The sequence below is a fragment of the Pelobates fuscus genome, chromosome 12, assembly GCF_036172605.1.
Source record: "Pelobates fuscus isolate aPelFus1 chromosome 12, aPelFus1.pri, whole genome shotgun sequence".
NCBI lineage: Eukaryota > Metazoa > Chordata > Amphibia > Anura > Pelobatidae > Pelobates > Pelobates fuscus.
In genome coordinates, this window is record NC_086328.1 from 50,881,785 (window position 1) to 50,901,105 (window position 19,321).

Below are 19,321 nucleotides of genomic sequence, written 5' to 3' on the forward strand. Positions count from 1 at the left end.
GTGCCGCCCTTACTCATTTACTGCGCAAGAATTTGGGTGACCCCCAATTACAAACAACTCATTTTATACTGTTGGGTGAACCCCATTTTATCATATAAGACAAAATGTCCGATAATATCGAGCCAGCAATTTCTCAAGAGCTTAGAGCTTGGCTGGTCTCAACCATCGCCGAGTCTATTCCTAAGGCACTAGCAGCCTTCCAAGAAAGGACTTCTACCGAAGTCAACCCCACCACAGGCATGCTCTCTGACTCCGAGGACTCTCAGCCCTCAAACCAGGAGACCACACGCAAACGCCCCTGGAAAGGGGATAGTAGGTCTGCTGGCAAAGGCAAGGCTCCCGCCAAGTCCTTGAAATTATCTGCCCCTCAACCCGCCCACGTAACCACCGACCCCTTAGAGGGCTCTGCTTTTCACACGGGTGACAGGGTTGAGGATTATTTCCTTGACTACTCTGATGTAGATCCCTCGGCGAATGTGCTAGGGGATACTTCATCGGAGTTTGTCAAGGAGACTTTCCTTATACCTAAAAATTCGGATACTAAAGTACCTACCCAGAAGGGAACCGACTCAGACATCCTCCTGGATGCTTCGGGTGTCCCATTTTTTGATCCCAGAATCATCAGGCACCCACGATTAGCCGAATGGTCTCCACCAGATCATATTACTAATTTTTGTAAGATGTGGTTACGTAAACCACTTGATAAGGAAATCAGGGCGAAACTCAGAGCCGAGTGCCCTCGCCCAACCATCCCAAATAAGGTGGCTCTCACACCAGATTTCGACCAGTTATTTGTCACCTTCCTAAATAAGTCAGGGAAGGATCCCCGAAAGGGAATAGAACAGGGCCTCAAGTCAGCCCAAGACAAACTCCTAGACATATCTGGTCCTATCGTCCAAATTTTTATTCTGGCAGACGAAGCCATAACCAGTGGGGAATTTGACCCCAATACGGTTAGAGAATGGGCCCAGAGAGCCTTATGCCTCCTTGGCAACGCAAATGTGGCCATATCCACGGAAAGGCGCAGGGCGGCACTATACAAATTAGATGCTAAACTAGCCGATCTGAGCTCCCGAGAACTGGGCCAATGGGTTGTTATTTGGAGACTCATTTATGAGGGACCTCTCCAAGCATGTGGCTGTATTTACGACACTTAATAAGGCCCAATCCTCCTTGCCAGGGTCTTTCGTTCCCAGACTACTCGTTTTTCTGGGAGAGCTGGACGTTTTAGAGGCCGACCGTTCAGCAGAACTGCCTTCACAGGCTACAGGCCTCGTCCAACAGACAATTACTGGCAATCGGGACAACCCCGACCCTACCACAGGCAGCTGTTTACAAACAGAGGAGCTATCCGGGGACGAGGCTCTGCATCCCTACACGGACGCACTGCTCAAGGTAATCAACCTTCCTTTTTTACACACACCTATTGCAGGTCGATTAAGCTATTTTTTCCCACAGTGGGAATTACTGTCACAAGACCTATGGGTTCTGCACACAGTACAAGGGTTCACAATAGACTTTCTTTCCACTCCAGTCCAGAACATGCCTCCTACACCACTACAGATGTCCACATCAGACAACCTCACATTGCAAACCGAATTGCACAAACTTCTACAAAAAGGGGCGATAGAAAAATCCCCCTTTCCCCAAACCTTTCTCAGCAACATATTTCTGGTACACAAAAAAACGGGAGATTTACGTCCAATCATCAATTTAAAAGACCTGAATCGCTTCATCAGGTACCGTCATTTCAAGATGGAAGGCATCCATCTACTCAGGGACTTCCTTTGCGTGGGAGATTGGTTCTCCAGATTCGACCTCACGGACGCATATCTCACAGTCCCAATTGCTCGCAACCATCGAGCTTTTCTCCAATTCACCTGGCTAGACAAAATCTGGCAATTCACATGTCTCCCGTTCGGCCTTTGTTCCGCACCATGGTGTTTCACAAAACTGATGAAACCAGTGATGGCGTTACTCCGATCTCAAGGGATTCGGTCCATCATTTATTTGGACGACATCCTAATTATGGCTCAGGATTCAGACCTTCTACGCAAACATACAGACATGACAGCAACCTTACTACAAAACCTAGGGTTTGTGATCAACTTTCAGAAATCGGCCCTGGAACCTTCTCAGAAGGTTCAGTTTCTCGGTTTTCTGATAGATTCCGTACAAGCGATCTTACAGCTTCCCTCCACAAAAGTCAAATCCATAAAGAAAGACATCCGCACACTGCTGTCAGCCTACCAGATTCGCCTACGCGACCTGGCACATAACATAGGCCTACTGTCCGCCTCTATCCAGGCCATTTATCCGGGACCTTTACATTACCGGGCCATGCAACGGCTTAAAACACACTATCTACACCGATCCACCTCTTACGATCAGTACATCTCCCTGACAGACGAGGTTCGGATAGAACTTCACTGGTGGCTTCACAACATGGAAGCATGGAATGGCAAAGCCATTTTCGGATCGCAACAGGATTTCATCCTGGAATCCGATGCCAGTCTCTTGGGATGGGGCGCCACGTGCTATGGCCCCCCTCGGAACGAGCATTGCACATCAATTGTCTAGAATTGATTGCAGGGTCCTTTGCGATTCGCAGTTTCGCAAAGGATTGTTTCAATTGCTCACTAGTACTGCGCATGGACAACGTCTCTGCAGTGCGTTATGTGAACCGGTTAGGGGGTTCCCGGTCCAAACTATTGTCAGACCTTACTATGGAACTCTATCAGTTCTGCCTAGAGCGGAACTTATCCATCAGAGCGGAATATCTCCCGGGCACGGACAATCTAGTCGCAGACTGGTTCTCTCGCCATTGGAGAGATGTGAGCGACTGGCAATTAGACCCCCGCTTGTTTCATCACATCCTTTGTCTTCGCGGGCCTCTCACTCTGGACTTATTCGCATCACGACTGAATCGCCAGACCGAAGCCTTCATCAGCTGGCTTCCAGATCCCCAATCCTGGGCAGTCGATGCATTCTTACATCCGTGGCCGGAGACAGGAGCCTATGCGTTCCCGCCTTTCTCCATGATTCAGCGCACCCTCTACCGGGTCAGAGCCCTAGTAGTGACAATAGTCATTGTCACTCCGTTATGGAGAGCCCAAACCTGGTTCCCAACCCTGTTGGAAATGTCAGCGAACTATCTGATCCTACTACCCCGATCTCCCAACATTCTAATGAATCCAACAGGGCATTGTCACCCTCTCGCCCTCCGAGGACGGCTCCAACTTGTAGCCTGGACCGTTTCAGGGGATCCTGGAATGTCTCAGGACTTTCGGAAACAGCTCAGATGCTCCTATGGGATTCCTGGGCCCCAGGAACTAGACGAGCTTACCTCAATGCATGGCGAACATGGGTCAGCTGGTGTTTGGAAAGGGACACAGATCCCTTTTCAGCTCCTTTGACGATAATATTAAACTTCCTGTCTAATCTATTTGATCAAGGCAAATCCTATAGATCGATTAATGTCTTTAGATCAGCCATATCCGCAGCACACGATCCTATTGACAACACACCAATAGGGAAACACCCTTCGGTTTGTAGACTGCTACGCGGGATCAGGCTAGCCAGACCCCCTCTACCTAAATATTCCAACTTTTGGGATGTTGCTCAAGTTTTTTCGCTTTTGGACTCATGGCCCTCTAACGAGAACCTAACACTACGTCAACTCTCTGCTAAACTAGCTCTACTCCTGTGTCTAGTATCCTTCCGTAGGGTCTCAGACATTTGAGCATTCGATCTCCACGCTATAACCTTCTCTCCAGAAGGCGTTACTTTTCGCATCTCCAGACGCACCAAGACTAATTCTCTCTCTGTGTTCTACCCCTACTTTCCAAACAGACAGTCACTCTGCGTGGCGCTTTGCTTAAGGCACTACATAGCTGCCACGACCATGCTGCGCCCCCCTACAGGACCCCTCCTAGTGTCAACGTAAAACCACACAAACCAGTGTCCGCCCCTACAGTTGCACGGTGGATCAAATGGATACTAGCCCTAGCGGACATAGACTCCTCCTTTGGGGGGCACTCAGTCAGGGGAGCAGCCGCATCCTCAGCCTTTCGTGCAGGTAGCTCGCTTTCAGACATCTTGTCGTCGACAGATTGGTCCAGGGAATCTACCTTTCCCACATTCTATTTCAAACCTAGATCACACGCCGCATCCTCCATTGTACAAGAGCGTTAAAACAGCAAATATGAAGCCTCCTGTCTTGCCATAAAATTATGGATTATTCTAGCCCTAGTGACTGAATAATCTAAATTTTATTAACGACAGGAGGCGAATATTTTCCCACCCTTGTCTTCAGTACCAGGTCGACCTACCCTGAGGTAAGTTACTATCTTCTCCTACTCGATAGGTCTTACACAATTCACGCATCACCTGTTATCAATCAGGCTTACACCACATCACTAACAGTGAATATGTTATATCTCAGATCAACTCCATAAATTTCATTGGAATAATCTCTGTTTTCCTAATATTCGTGCCATAAAATTGTATGCACACTGTAGGAGAACCTATACTCTCATGGTTCTCTTTTTTCTCTTCCCTAGTGTGAAGAACCCTGATGTCCATAACAGATGGATTAAGCAACCCACACAAAGTTTACACGGTTGACCCACAGTTCGAGTTACAGTTCTGTGATGTAATTCCAGTAAAATACAAGTTTAGCAGGCTAAGATTGCCACAAGGCATATGTATGTATATGTGTTTGTAGTATCAGTTAAGTTAATTACACGTAGCTAAGATACTGTTATCACTGTACTGACCAGGTGCAGGAATGTAAGAACTGGAATTACGCGTCCCTCTCCTTTGTATCAGATGAGCCACGTGGTTAGACCGGATGGATGAGTTTAGACTCTATTTATTAAATAGGTTAAGGGTATGTGTGGGTGTAGTTAATTGTGGGAGGAGCTACAGTGCTATATAAGGAATGTACTCTATGTATTCAGTACTCAGACTTTGCTGTATTTTGGTGACGCTAGTCCCTCTGAGTCCCGATCGGTGATCCAATAAAGAATCTCTTCCTTCCTGAAGAAACCTGTGTCCATCTCTCTGTGCTTGGCTTCCGTCAGTTTCTCCGGTATCATTTGGTGCATTGGCCGGGAAGCTCATCGTTCAACGGTAGCTGAGAGGCAGAGGCGTGAGACGGTCTATCTTTGCCCACGTTCTCTACGGCTGCACCCCTGAACTTCTGCGTGGACCTCCCTTCGTCTCGGCGCCACTGGTCTGTTGTCCAGGAGATCATCGGCCTCTACGTGAGAAGTGCTGGGGTGTCCCCGTCGATGAGTGTGAACTCAGGTTCAGGAACGAGGAGGTAAGACAACTGCTGTTTTAGACGGCAGGACCCACTAGGGGTATACCGATTGTGCGGTAGGCCCAAAGGGGTTTTGAATCAGTGTATCTGCCCCCTCTGTCGGAGGGAAGGAGCGAAGGCGCACCGCTCGATCGAACGCTCTTTAGTCAGACCGTTTGATTTGGTTAGTCAGGCGGGGTCCTGGTGTAAATAGCCCTAGCCGGACACCGGTGTCTTGTCTAGACTAGCGTTCTAGGGTGTATATTACGTTCGCTAGGTCGGAGGGACCGGGAGACTAAGCGGCGCCTGTGTAAATTCGGTTCGCTAGTTCTCATCCTATCTGGGCTAAGTGGGAAGGCGTGTAAATTTGGAACCCACTAGACTTTTGATAGTGCGACTAAGAGGCGCCTGTGTAAATTCGGTTCTCTAGCTCGCTATATATGTGGTGATTGGGCAGTGTGGCTAACCAAAACGGGTGTATATAGTTTTAGGTAGTCCATTCAAGGTACTGGCCAATAGTTTAGTTGGGAATTGTAAATGTGTTAACGATTGTTTTAGTAAAGTGTATATCTTGTTAGATAGCGCGAGCTCAGCCGTCTAGCGAGAGTGTTAATAGTGTGTTGCTGTATTATAGTGCACGGTACCATAACCCTGTATATTTACTGACATTATATAATAAGTACTAATCATTGTCGTCCATTGCATGTTTAACACCATAACCACTAATAATTGTATTGTGACCTTAACTTGTGCTTTGACCTATGCTAACCGTACTGTAACCGCTATTTGTAAAAGACGATGTTACTGGGGTGTGTTATAGACGGGTAATTCGTATATAGAGAATTATAGCGTGGGTGACTGTATAGTTACGCCAAAGGGCATAATATTGATTATATAGTGACTGGTGTAACAGCTGTGTGTGTACGGGAATTCCCTGAGTGTTTATTGTTATTGTGTACGTTTCACTTGGTAACCGTACCACGTGGTGCTGTTGCCAGAGGAAACGGGTGTGACTGTTGAATAGTACGCGTGTATAGTATTCGTTGTCGACGACGTTCCATTGTTAAGTATGGGTGCGTCGCAGTCAACGATTCCGGATCCCTTAGGATGTATGGTTAAGAATTTTAAAAAGGGATTCAAAGTTTGTGATTTTGGGGTAAAGATGTCTCCTGTACGTTTGGTCACTTTGTATACTAGGGAGTGGCCTACTTTGGTTGCGGCATGGCCGCCACGTGGCAGTTTGGATCCAACTCTGGTACAGCGCTTACACGTGGCTGTATCGGGTAGGCCTGAACTTTACGGCCAGTTTCCTTATATTGACTGTTGGAGACAGGCCGTAAATGACTCGCCAAAATGGCTCCAGACATGCCACGAGGAGCAGTGTCGCCTCATGGTAGCTAGGACTTGCTCGTCCACTAGGACTGGTGTTAGGCCCATTTTGGACACGCCCCCTGAGTCCGAGATCCCTTTGCCGCCCCCTTACTTTCCGTTAAGAAGAAGTGACGCAAACGCAGGAAGTCCTGCACCCCTCCCCTCATTACCCTCATCCACTTCCGCTTCCTCCTCCAGTACAGGATCCACCCCCCCTCGTACTAAATCTCCCCTTCCGGAACCAGAATCCACCCCCATTAGAAACGAATATCCTGATTTGGCGCCACTTCAGACTTCCGGTCAAGCTTCATCTAGCTCGGCTCGAAGTGTTTTATTTACGACCTTTTCCCAAAACCGACCTCCCACATCCCCATACCCTATCTCTCCCCGACCGGAACCCATGACTGACGCCTCTCTACGTAGCCCCATCCAAACCCGACAGTTGACTGGTGCCCAACAATTAAAGCACTATCAGATGCCTCTTCGTCTGAATCCCGGGTCAGCTTATATCGATGCCGCAGGTCAAATGGCACACGCTGACCCAGTCTTCGTATATGTCCCATTTACCACAACCGATCTTTTAAACTGGAAGACCCATAATTCCTCGTATACTGAGAAACCACAAGCTATGACTGATCTGTTCACCTCAATAGTACAGACGCATAATCCGACATGGGCTGATTGCCAGCAGTTACTAATGACTTTATTTAACAATGAGGAAAGGACAAGAATAAATCAAGCAGCCATTAAAGCATTAGAGGATAGAGCCCGTGCTTTGAACCAAGCCAATCCAGCAGCATGGGCCGCGACACACTATCCCAACACCGATCCCGATTGGAACGTAAATGGTGCTGATATGGTTCAACTCAGAGCCTATAGAGACGCTATAATTGCTGGCATGAAAGCCGGAGGAAAGAAAGCCATTAACATGTCGAAGACAGTTGAGGTGATCCAGAAAAGCGATGAAGCGCCCAGTGTCTTTTATGACCGATTATTGGAGGCATACCGCTTGTATACCCCCTTTAATCCGGAAGACGCAGACAATTCCCGAATGGTTAACTCCGCCTTTGTCAGCCAAGCATACGGAGATATTAAGCGCAAGCTACAAAAGTTAGAAGGGTTTGCAGGTATGTCCATCACCCAACTAATGGAGGTAGCAAATAAGGTCTATATGAACAGGGATACAGAAAGTAAGAAAGAGGAAGAGCGCAAGATGCGTAAAAAGGCTGATATGCTAGCGGTAGCGATCGCAGGCGTAGATAAACGGGGCCCAGATAGAGGCAATAATAGATGGAGTAGGGAGCCTTTGAGTAGGGATCAATGCGCGTATTGCAAGGAAGAAGGGCATTGGAGGAACGAATGTCCGCAAAGAGAGCAGTACGAGAGAGACCAACCCAGGGCAGGCTACGGAAACTTTAGAGGTAGAGCGAGAGGTAGAGGAGGCCCCGGAGGGAGTAATGGTTATAGAGGGAGTAATGGGAACAGAGGAAGTGTTAGGGAAGACAGGTATATTCCAGCAGCGCAAAGGTCCCGCGATAGAGAAGGTAGGGACTTTGTAGGATTGGCTGACACTGTCATGGAGGACTATTGATACCGACCGGGCTCCATCCCCCTTGGTCGAGCGGAGCCTATGGTCGATGTATCAATAGGGGGGAAAAGGAGTGCGTTCATGATCGACACTGGTGCTGAACATTCAGTGGTGACTAATCTAGTTGCTCCTCCATCTGGAAGGACTATTACTGTGATAGGAGCAACTGGAAGAAGTGCTGAAAAACCGGTTCTTAAAAGTCGACTCTGTACATTGGGAGGCCACGTAGTAAAACACCAATTCCTTTATATGCCTGAATGTCCAGTCCAATTGCTGGGACGTGATATGCTATCAAAATTACAAGCGCAGATTACGTTCCTACCAAATGGAACAACATCCTTAAAGTTTAATGGACCTTCAGGTATTATGACTTTATCCGTACCAAAGGAAGAAGAGTGGCGACTTTATACAGTGTTGACTAGCCAAAACCCTAGGAGTGATGAGACATTGTTTAACATACCAGGAGTTTGGGCAGAGAACAACCCACCAGGACTGGCCCGCAATATTCCACCAATAAAAATTGAACTGAAACATGGGGTTTATCCAGTGAGCCTAAGACAATATCACATTCCGCAGAAGGCTAAGAAGAACATCCAATCCTATCTGGATAAGTTCATACGGTATGGTATCCTAAAATTCTGTACTTCCCCCTGGAACACCCCATTGCTGCCTGTTCAAAAGCCCGGTACAGATGAGTATCGACCTGTACAGGACTTAAGAGCAGTCAATGATGCGGTTGTTAGCATACATCCAGTTGTACCCAATCCATATAACCTGCTTGCTTTAATTCCGGGCGGGGCTACTTACTTCACAGTCTTAGATCTCAAAGATGCCTTCTTTTGCCTCCGAATTGCCGCAGAAAGCCAATGTATTTTCGCTTTCCAATGGGAGAACGCTGTAACGGGCTCAAAACGCCAAATGACTTGGACAAGACTGCCCCAAGGGTTTAAAAATTCACCTACCCTATTTGGTTCAGCTCTAAGTCAAGATCTACTGGATTTCGAGTCTATCCCAGGAGAATGTGTATTGTTACAATATGTAGATGACTTGTTGATAGCAGCAGTTACAAAAGAAAAATGTCAGCAAGCAACGCACGATCTACTACATATTCTCTGGAAGGCAGGATACAAGGTGTCCAGGAAGAAGGCTCAGTTGTGTTTGCCAACTGTCAAGTATCTGGGATTCCATATCTCTGAAGGTCAAAGGATTATGGGGCCAGAGAGAAAAGAAGCTGTCTGCCAAATACCAATACCCAAGAATAGAAGACAAGTGCGAGAATTCTTGGGGGCAGCAGGCTTCTGTAGGATATGGATTCCCAGCTATGCGATACTGGCAAAACCTCTGTACGCAGCCATCAAAGGTACAGAGCACGACCCCTTCTTATGGACCCAAGAACAGCAAACGGCATTTGAAGATGTGAAGAAGGCTTTGATGAGTGCCCCAGCATTAGGTCTACCTGATCACACACGACCATTCTACTTATATGTACACGAGCAAAGAAGAATGGCTGTGGGAGTATTGACACAGTACTTGGGATCATGGCAAAGACCTGTTGCCTACATGTCTAAGCAACTGGATGCAGTGGCCAGCGGACTTCCACCTTGTCTAAGAGCCGTAGCTGCAGCCGCCCTGCTAGTAGCTGAAGCCGATAAACTCACTCTGGGTCAAGAACTTTATGTACGAGTCCCACATGCAGTACAGACGTTGTTGGATTACAAAGGAAATCATTGGTTTAGTAACAGCCGTATGACCAAGTATCAAGCAATGTTGTGTGAAAACCCAAGAGTGCATTTAGAGACTGTAAACACCTTAAATCCAGCTACCCTTTTGCCGCAACCTACTGAAAGTCAACATGATTGTTTGGAAGTAATGGATGAAGTATTTTCAAGTAGACCAGATCTTCGTGATTTTCCCATCCAGAACCCCGATGTTCAATATTACACCGACGGCAGTAGTTATGTGAAAGAAGGGATCCGCTATGCAGGATATGCAGTGACAACAATAGACAAGGTGATAGAAGCTCGGCCACTGGCGAAAGGAACATCAGCACAAAAGGCAGAATTAATAGCACTAACACGAGCGTTACAATTGGCTGAAGGTTTAAGAGTAAATATCTATACGGACTCTAAGTATGCGTTTTTAACCACTCATGCCCACGGAGCTTTGTATAAAGAAAGAGGACTACTGAATTCAGAAGGCAAAGAAATCAAGTACGCAGCTGAAATCCTACAACTATTGGAAGCAGTGTGGGAGCCGAAAGAAGTCGGTATCATACATTGTCGAGCGCATCTGAGAGGAGATGGTGATGTAACCAAGGGAAATCGGATGGCAGATAGTGCAGCTAAGCGTGCTGCTGAATCAGGAAGACAGGAGTATGTGGGGCATATAGCTGCTCTTATACCAACTCCACTGTCCCAATGGACTCCAGTTTATACAGCTCAAGAAGAGGAGTGGTTAAAGACTGAACCGGGAAAGTATTTGGAGAACAAGTGGTATCAGCTAGAAGATGGAAGAATAGTCATACCAGCATCACTAGCGGTAGAAATTGTCCAAAATTATCACAACGGGACACATTCTGGGAGAGACAGTACTGAAGAATCTCTCAGGAAACATTTCTACATACCAAGATTGTCCAACTTGACTCAGGCCATTGTACGCAGATGTGTAACGTGTGCTAAGAATAATGCAAGACAAGGACCAGTAAAGCCACCAGGAGTCCAGTTTATGGGGGGACTCCCCATGTCCGATCTACAAATAGACTTTACAGTAATGCCTAAATCGGGTGGACATCGTTACCTGTTGGTAATTGTGTGCACCTATTCAGGCTGGGTAGAAGCATGTCCTACTCGTACAGAGAAAGCAGGAGAAGTTGTAAGATTCCTGCTACGAGAAATAATACCCCGATATGGACTACCCTGTTCTATAGGATCGGACAATGGTCCAGCTTTTGTTCATCAGTGCCTACAACAACTGACTCATATGCTTGGTATAAAGTGGAGGCTTCATACTGCATATAGACCCCAGAGTTCTGGTAAGGTAGAGAGAATGAATAGAACTATAAAGAACCAGTTGGCTAAAATGTGTCAGGAAACCCAACTTAAGTGGAACGTTCTCTTACCCATAGCTTTATTGCGAATCCGCAGTACCCCTACCAGAAGGATGGGCCTCTCTCCTTTTGAAATCATGTATGGGCGACCACCTCCCGTACTTGGTAACTTAAGGGGGGACTTGAGTCAGTTGGGAGAAGGAATTACCCGGCAGCAGGTTGTAGAGTTGGGTAAGACTATGGAGGAGGTACAGAAATGGGTACAAGATAGATTACCTGTGAATATTTATCCCCCTGTTCATAGTTATCATCCAGGAGACCAAGTGTGGATTAAAGAGTGGAATAATGTACCGTTAGGGCCCAAGTGGAGAGGTCCTTATGTTGTTCTTTTGTCTACCCCTACAGCGATAAAAGTAGCCGAAGTAACTCCGTGGATACATCACTCCAGGGTTAAACCAGCAGCAGTCGATTCTTGGCAAATTACAGCAGATCCAGAGAATCCCTGCAAGATCCGGTTGAAACGCACTACTCAGTCGGAGTAACGAGGAATTATTGTGGGTTACAAATTTTATTGTTACAGGTGTGAGTGAGAAGGCCATAATAAAGCCTGTCCGCTTACCAACACATAGTGTATAAGCCAGGAAAGTCTCGAAGGGACACCTGTGAAGACGAGCAGAACTCCATTCCCTGCAGCCCTCACATCCTGGAAGCTGAGGTTCCATCGCACGGACGAAGACTGAGGATGACGGCGAAAGATGTGCTTTTGATTGTGTTTATTTATATGTGTTTTTATATTCAGGAAGGTAGAGGTACCGACACTCCTAGCTGTGAGGTATGCATTAAGACTACGAGAACAGGTAACCATATTTCCCAAACCCTAATTTGGCATTCACAATACGAATGTAAAGGAGAGGTATCAAGATGTAGATACCTAAATATAGACTATAGTGTGTGCCATTTAGGAGTAGGAGAACCTAGGTGCTTCAGTCCAGAGTATCAACCTCGTACAATTTGGTTGACTCTCAGGAATGGAGATCCTCAGGGGACCCTAATTAATAAGACGGTGTTAGAATCCGTACATTCTTCGGGTGTTCTGCTATTTGATGCATGTAAGGCGATATCAAGTGGTAGAAAACCGTGGAATGTATGTGGGGATCTTAGATGGGAGAGGACGTATGGGTCTAATGATAAATATATTTGTCCCAGTAGTAAAAATAAATATGTGAGTCCTAGATGCCCAAATAAAGACTATAACTTTTGTCCATATTGGTCTTGTGTGGGGTGGGCGACTTGGGGACAGACAGTAGATAAAGACATTATAGTGACTAAGTTGCCGACTAGCCCTTATTGTAAGTCTATGGAATGCAACCCAGTCCATATACTTATTAATAACCCCGACAAGTTCCTAGATAAGTATGGAAATTTATTTGGGTTTCAGATATACGGGACGGGTTTAGATCCTGGGACATTATTGTTTATAGGAATAGAGACTGATACGGTATCCTCCCAGACTCATCAAGTATACCATTCCTTTTATGAAGAGATGAGTATAGATAATAAGATCCCCCATAACGCTAAAAACCTGTTCATTGACCTAGCTGAAAGTATTGCCGGTAGTCTTAATGTTACCAACTGCTATGTGTGTGGAGGTACTAACATGGGAGACCAATGGCCTTGGGAAGCAAAGGAGGTAATGTCCGGTTCTGAGGCAGTTGACCAACTAATATCTACACAAGCCGATTATCATTTGAGTGTTAGAGGTAAATCTGAGTGGAGATTAAAGACCTCCATCATAGGTTATGTTTGCATAGCAAGGAAAGGAATAATGTATAATACTTCTGTAGGAGAATTAACTTGTCTAGGGCAAAAAGCTTATGATGATGATACTAAAAATACAACTTGGTGGTCGGCTTCAAATGTCTCAGAACCATCTAACCCGTTTGCTAGATATGCCAGTTTAAAGGATGTGTGGTTTGATTTATCCATCACATCTACCTGGAGAGCCCCAGCAAATTTGTACTGGATCTGTGGTAAGAAAGCCTATTCGGAGTTGCCACAGGACTGGGAAGGGGCATGTGTGTTGGGTATGCTCAAACCATCCTTCTTCTTGTTACCGATTGAAACAGGTGAGACTTTAGGTGTTAAAGTGTATGATGTGAATCATAGGAAGAAAAGGGGACCCTTAGAGATAGGCACCTGGGAAGATAATGAATGGCCTCCCCAGCGTATCATAGATTATTATGGGCCAGCCACGTGGGCAGAAGATGGTACCTTTGGTTATAGAACCCCAATTTATATGCTCAACCGTATTATAAGATTACAGGCGGTGGTTGAGATTATTACTAATGAGACCTCACAAGCACTCAATCTTCTAGCGAAGCATAATACCAGGATGAGGACAGCAGTGTACCAAAATAGATTAGCCTTGGATTACCTTTTGGCAGTAGAGGGAGGTGTATGTGGGAAGTTTAACCTGAGCAATTGCTGTCTTCAAATAGATGACGAAGGGCAAGCAATAGCTGAGCTTACTAGCCATATGGTTAAACTAGTGCATGTGCCTACTCAGGTATGGAAAGGGTACAATCCAAGTAGTTGGTTTGGTAGCTGGTATGAGTGGTTTGGAGGGCTTAAGGCAGTGGTAGGTGGAGTCCTACTGATTTTACTGTTGTGTCTACTCCTACCGTGTCTTATACCCTTAGTAGTTAGGTCTGTGCAAAGCCTGATAGGAAGTATAGCAGAGAGGAAGGCTGCTGCACAGATAATGGCGATATATAAGTATAAGGCTCTAGATCAAGGAGAACCAATGCAGGAAGATGAGTGTTAAAAGATTCACATCATAAGATAAGTCTGGTCTGGTTCATGGTAACCTGAGGTATATGCAAACCAAGGTTAAGTGATGCCTCAAGTAATTGTGAAATATCAGAGGCATCAAAGGGGGGAATGTGATGTAATTCCAGTAAAATACAAGTTTAGCAGGCTAAGATTGCCACAAGGCATATGTATGTATATGTGTTTGTAGTATCAGTTAAGTTAATTACACGTAGCTAAGATACTGTTATCACTGTACTGACCAGGTGCAGGAATGTAAGAACTGGAATTACGCGTCCCTCTCCTTTGTATCAGATGAGCCACGTGGTTAGACCGGATGGATGAGTTTAGACTCTATTTATTAAATAGGTTAAGGGTATGTGTGGGTGTAGTTAATTGTGGGAGGAGCTACAGTGCTATATAAGGAATGTACTCTATGTATTCAGTACTCAGACTTTGCTGTATTTTGGTGACGCTAGTCCCTCTGAGTCCCGATCGGTGATCCAATAAAGAATCTCTTCCTTCCTGAAGAAACCTGTGTCCATCTCTCTGTGCTTGGCTTCCGTCAGTTTCTCCGGTATCAGTTCGAGTTCGGTTTACATGGTTGACACTCAAATACTGTCGGCAACAAGAAGAAAGAGGAATTGGGAGGAGCTTCACAAGGCTATATAATACTGATATATGCTCTGATTGGTTGAACTATTTTACAATATTGTTAACTATTTCTTTGCTGCTGGGAGGTTCAGTAAAGAAGGATAAAGCAAATATTCGCCTCCTGTCGTTAATAAAATTTAGATTATTCAGTCACTAGGGCTAGAATAATCCCTAATTAACACATAATACCACTTCAGATAGATTGCAGGTGTTACTGAACCTGTCTGAGTGCCTCTCCCAGGAGAGAAGGAGATCTGATTTCCAAAATGGAGCATGGTAATGTTTAACAGAATTAATGTGGCTTTTTTTTTTTTTTGTGCGCACCTATGTATCTATACATGAGACCATTCTACAAATGTGTTTCTATTGCCAGGTATCATCTCCTCTCTGATCATGATAGGAATGTTTTGTTTTGTTTTTCAAGTTTGGTGGTAGTGTTAACCTTCAGCTATATGCTGATTACTATGCACAGCTTAGTAGATCTTGCTGGTTGCAGGAGCATACATTTGGCTATTTATTGATCTCCTAAGTAGGTAACGCTGAAGTCATTACCTGACTGTTTTCTCTGGTATATTTTTATTTTCTTTCTAAAATCTAATTTAACTGATTTTAAAAGCTGCTAATATTGGCTTTTTCTTTCACCTGGTCATAACTTTAGTATTCTTTTATTTTTCTGCAAACTTCTTCTCTGAAAAATTCACTACTCCTGGTCTGGTTTATTATTTTTATTCAGTATTCTTTAATTCCTTGGGGACTTGAAAGTTTGGCAATCCCTTAAGTATATGTCAGGGATGGCATGCTTTTGGTTCTTAAGGAGTTAATTTTCAGAATTTTCTCACAGATTCCCCTGTTGTGACGGGGAACATTATAATTTCCTTTCTGAAAAAAAAGGTTTTATTTTAGGCTCATATGCTCCAGGTAACTTTGATGCTGTGTATTGCAAGTATTTTAATTGACATTGGAAGTCCTTTTCAGTCCCCAGACCATTCTACCAGGTTTACTATTTCAGGTAAAATTCACCTGCTACCAGAACAATAGAGGAAATCCCTGAACAGGTTCCATTATGGACCTCTCTTCTGATATTCATGGGGATTCTTCTAGGTGTCCTTATATCTGGAATTTGCAACCTATGTGTGACTTTAAGTGGTTGATTCATCCTGCATAATATAAGGTAATGCAGCTTGTTGATGACAAACATTTGACGGATATGTTTTACATGGTCCCTGTACCTAGACAGGTACAAGTTCTGGTCAATCCTAACATTGCATTGATTTAATACTTGTGGATTATATACTTGTATTGGTGTTGATATCTTGCAGATAAAACCAACTGCTTACTATCACCATAGGCTCTGCCATAGTATTTCATCACTATCTGAAGATAAGGTAAGAGTAAGTATGCGGTTGTTTGTTCTCATAAGGATAACGGATTATCTTCTACTATCCTACTTATTATGTCTGTTGCCACAATTTATCATGTGCCTATTGCATATCTCCTACTCGGGTTGCACAACGTCTCTAATACATTTTATTATGTTGTTTGGCATAATCTGTACTATTTACAATATGTTTGTCTTTGAATGTAGGTACTGACGTGGTTGGCCTACATTGCCTACTTATAATTTAGTAGTTGCCACAAATTCTACGATATTTGTTTTTTTTCCTATTCTAATCTGTATATGGTTCTTTTTGCCTTTGCCTAGTAATGTTATTGGTTTATACCTCTCCTGTAACTGATCATTACTGTATCAATTCATCGACGGTGTGTAGTATTGTTGTGAGTCTTATTTTGCAATATATATTCATTGTTTCAGTGTTTTTCTATTTTTTTATAACTGGCTCTTATTTCTCTACTAGGCTCTGCCTCTTTCTGACAGGCAGATATTGATTTGTTTCCTGTATCTAAAGGTAGTTCACTAGGCAGGAGTATGCAATGTGAATTGTTTTTAATAAATACATCCAGAAGGTAGAGGGATTCTCAGTGTAATTCTCCCCCTGTTAAATAGCATGGTGTGACTGTTCTCATCCAACAGTGTCTGATTGTTTCAGTATGGTTTCTGGGAGTTAAGCCTTTGTCAAGGTTCTGATTTGATGATGCCATCCATTTGGTTTTAAATTTATATCCGAGAAGGACATTATCCTTTCTTGTTGACATAATAGATCTATAATTTCTAGACCGTGTCTGGGTTTCATAGAGGTTCTCTAGCCTTGTTCCTTCTCTAGACTAGGCTATCAGGGCCTTAAAGGGGCACTCCAGGCACCCAGACCACTTCTGCTCATTGGAGTGGTCTGGGTGCCAACTCCCACTACTCCTAACCCTGCAAGTGTAATTATTGCAGTTTTTTATAAACTGAAATAATTACCTTGCAAGGTTAACTCCACCTCTAGTGGCTGTCTGTTAGACAGCCACTAGAGGGAACTTCCTGCTCTATAGCACAGGAAACCTGTGCTAGAGCATCGCTGGACGTCCTCGCGCTGTGTGAGGACCTCCAGCGTCGCTCAAATCCCCATAGGAAAGCATTGAAATTCGTTTTCAATGCTTTCCTATGGGCAGACGTAATGCGCATGCGCATTAGGTCTCCTTGGCCGGTGGGCGGGATCAGTCTCTCCCACCGGCCGACGGAAGAACAGGAAGGAGCGTCGCGGAGGAGGAGACAGCGGCAAAGGACATCACCGCTGCCTCAGGTAAGTGACTGAAGGGGTTTTCCCCCCTTCAGTAACCGGGGATTGGTGGGTGGGAGAGGGACCCTCCAGTACCAGGAAAACGGATCGTTTTCCTGGCACTAGAGTTTCCCTTTAATGCCTATTTGGCTCTATATTTATTCAGGATATTTCAGACATTTGAATGCCAGGAGGTTGCTGACCTTGCAGCCTCCAGGGTAAATTAACTTGTCTGAGCAGATTTTATGACAGTTTATGCAGCTCAATAATGGTTTTATAGCTATTAGCTGAGAGAGAGAGAGACTATTCCCCATGAGTAAATGCTGCCATGATTGATCAGAAATAAGGAAAATTGTTTAATACGTACTGTAATTTTATTAAAGGACACGGAGGCGAGTATAAGGCTTTATCTCTTTCTTTATTCCTCAGTAGCAAAGAAAGGATATTGATATTTTAATATAGCAATAACAAGAAAAAACACAGAATACCCTTAAGGGTATATAACATTCCAAACATATTAACCAATGGGATCAATCCTTGTTCTATGTCTCCTCATGTGACCTAATCCACTTCCTCTTTCTTTGCTGCTGCCTCAGCTAAGTACCTCATATTTTTTCATGCACTGAAAAATTTGTAGTAATTACTGTATTTCTTCCTGTTAATACCTTATTTCCTTATTTTTTTCCTTAGTGTTTTCTTTACACTCTACTGTATATACCTACTACCAGGGCTTGGTTTGTCTGTTTTTATTTTCCCCTTAGTGCAGGGTACTTGTCCCTTCCCTGAGACAAGCTCCTCTCCTGCACTGCCGTCTGTGTTGTTCATAACCGTTTTTTATTTCTTTCCACAGTCCAGGGGACGCCCCCCCCTACCCGCCCGCACCTCCTCAACTCATAACGAGCCATTTAGCCGCTCACGGACCGTGGCCATTAACTTAACCGCCACCTAGACCGCTCGCGCATGCGCGGTTCTCTTGTGCATCGCGGTGGCCATTTTGGGGTTGGCAAAATTTGCCGCGCTTTTAACCGTCGCTTGCGACGCTAGTTTTGGGAGGGGCATTAGCTGATTGGCTACTAGAGGTGTTGGGCAGCTTACCAGTGTCCCCCAGGAGTCATTCCTGAGGGAACACTCAGTAAGCTGCCACATTATTTGTGCCAATATCTTCTTTGTGTGCCCTTGCCCTAAGGTGCTTTCACACTATTCAAAGTGAGTTTGTTTTTCACCACTGACAGTTGGCCCCATGGTCATAAATCACTGTAGGGGTATTTTGTTTGCCCTGTGCCATTTTCACTAGTCCAATCTGCTAAGTGCCTTCCCCCAGCTGTCCCTCTGTAGTGCATCCTGTCCAGTATGCAGTCCCCTGCTGACAAACAAGTTATTGCCTCCCCCCCCACCTCTGCAAAACCTAGCAGTCGCAATACCACAGCCCTACCTATGGGCATTGCGGCCATGGGGAGTGGGGAAGAAGCATCCCAGGACCATGTGAACTCAGAGGAGTTCCAGGCACTCCTGGATGCTACAATGAGCAAGTCAGTGACACAAGCCATTGTTAATGCCATGGGAGCAATGTCTGACACCTTGTCTTACACGATCTCCTCTGCTGTAATGGCATCTGGCAGAACCCCCAGCTCAGCCCCTGTAATCTCTGATAGTAAGCCGATGGTTCTAGCGGCCGCAAGGCTACATGCAAAACGCACCATCTAACAAGTGCTGCCTCCAAAACCAGTGTGACTGACAGGTTGTGCCCTATCGAAACTGAGGACGTGGTGCTCCCACGTAAAAGAGCCCCCCGCCGGGCGAAAGCGGTGCGGAATTGGAAGAGGGCAAAAGCCCTACAAGATTTGTCCGACTCCGATTCAGACTCAGAGGAGGTGTCAGATGGATCTGAT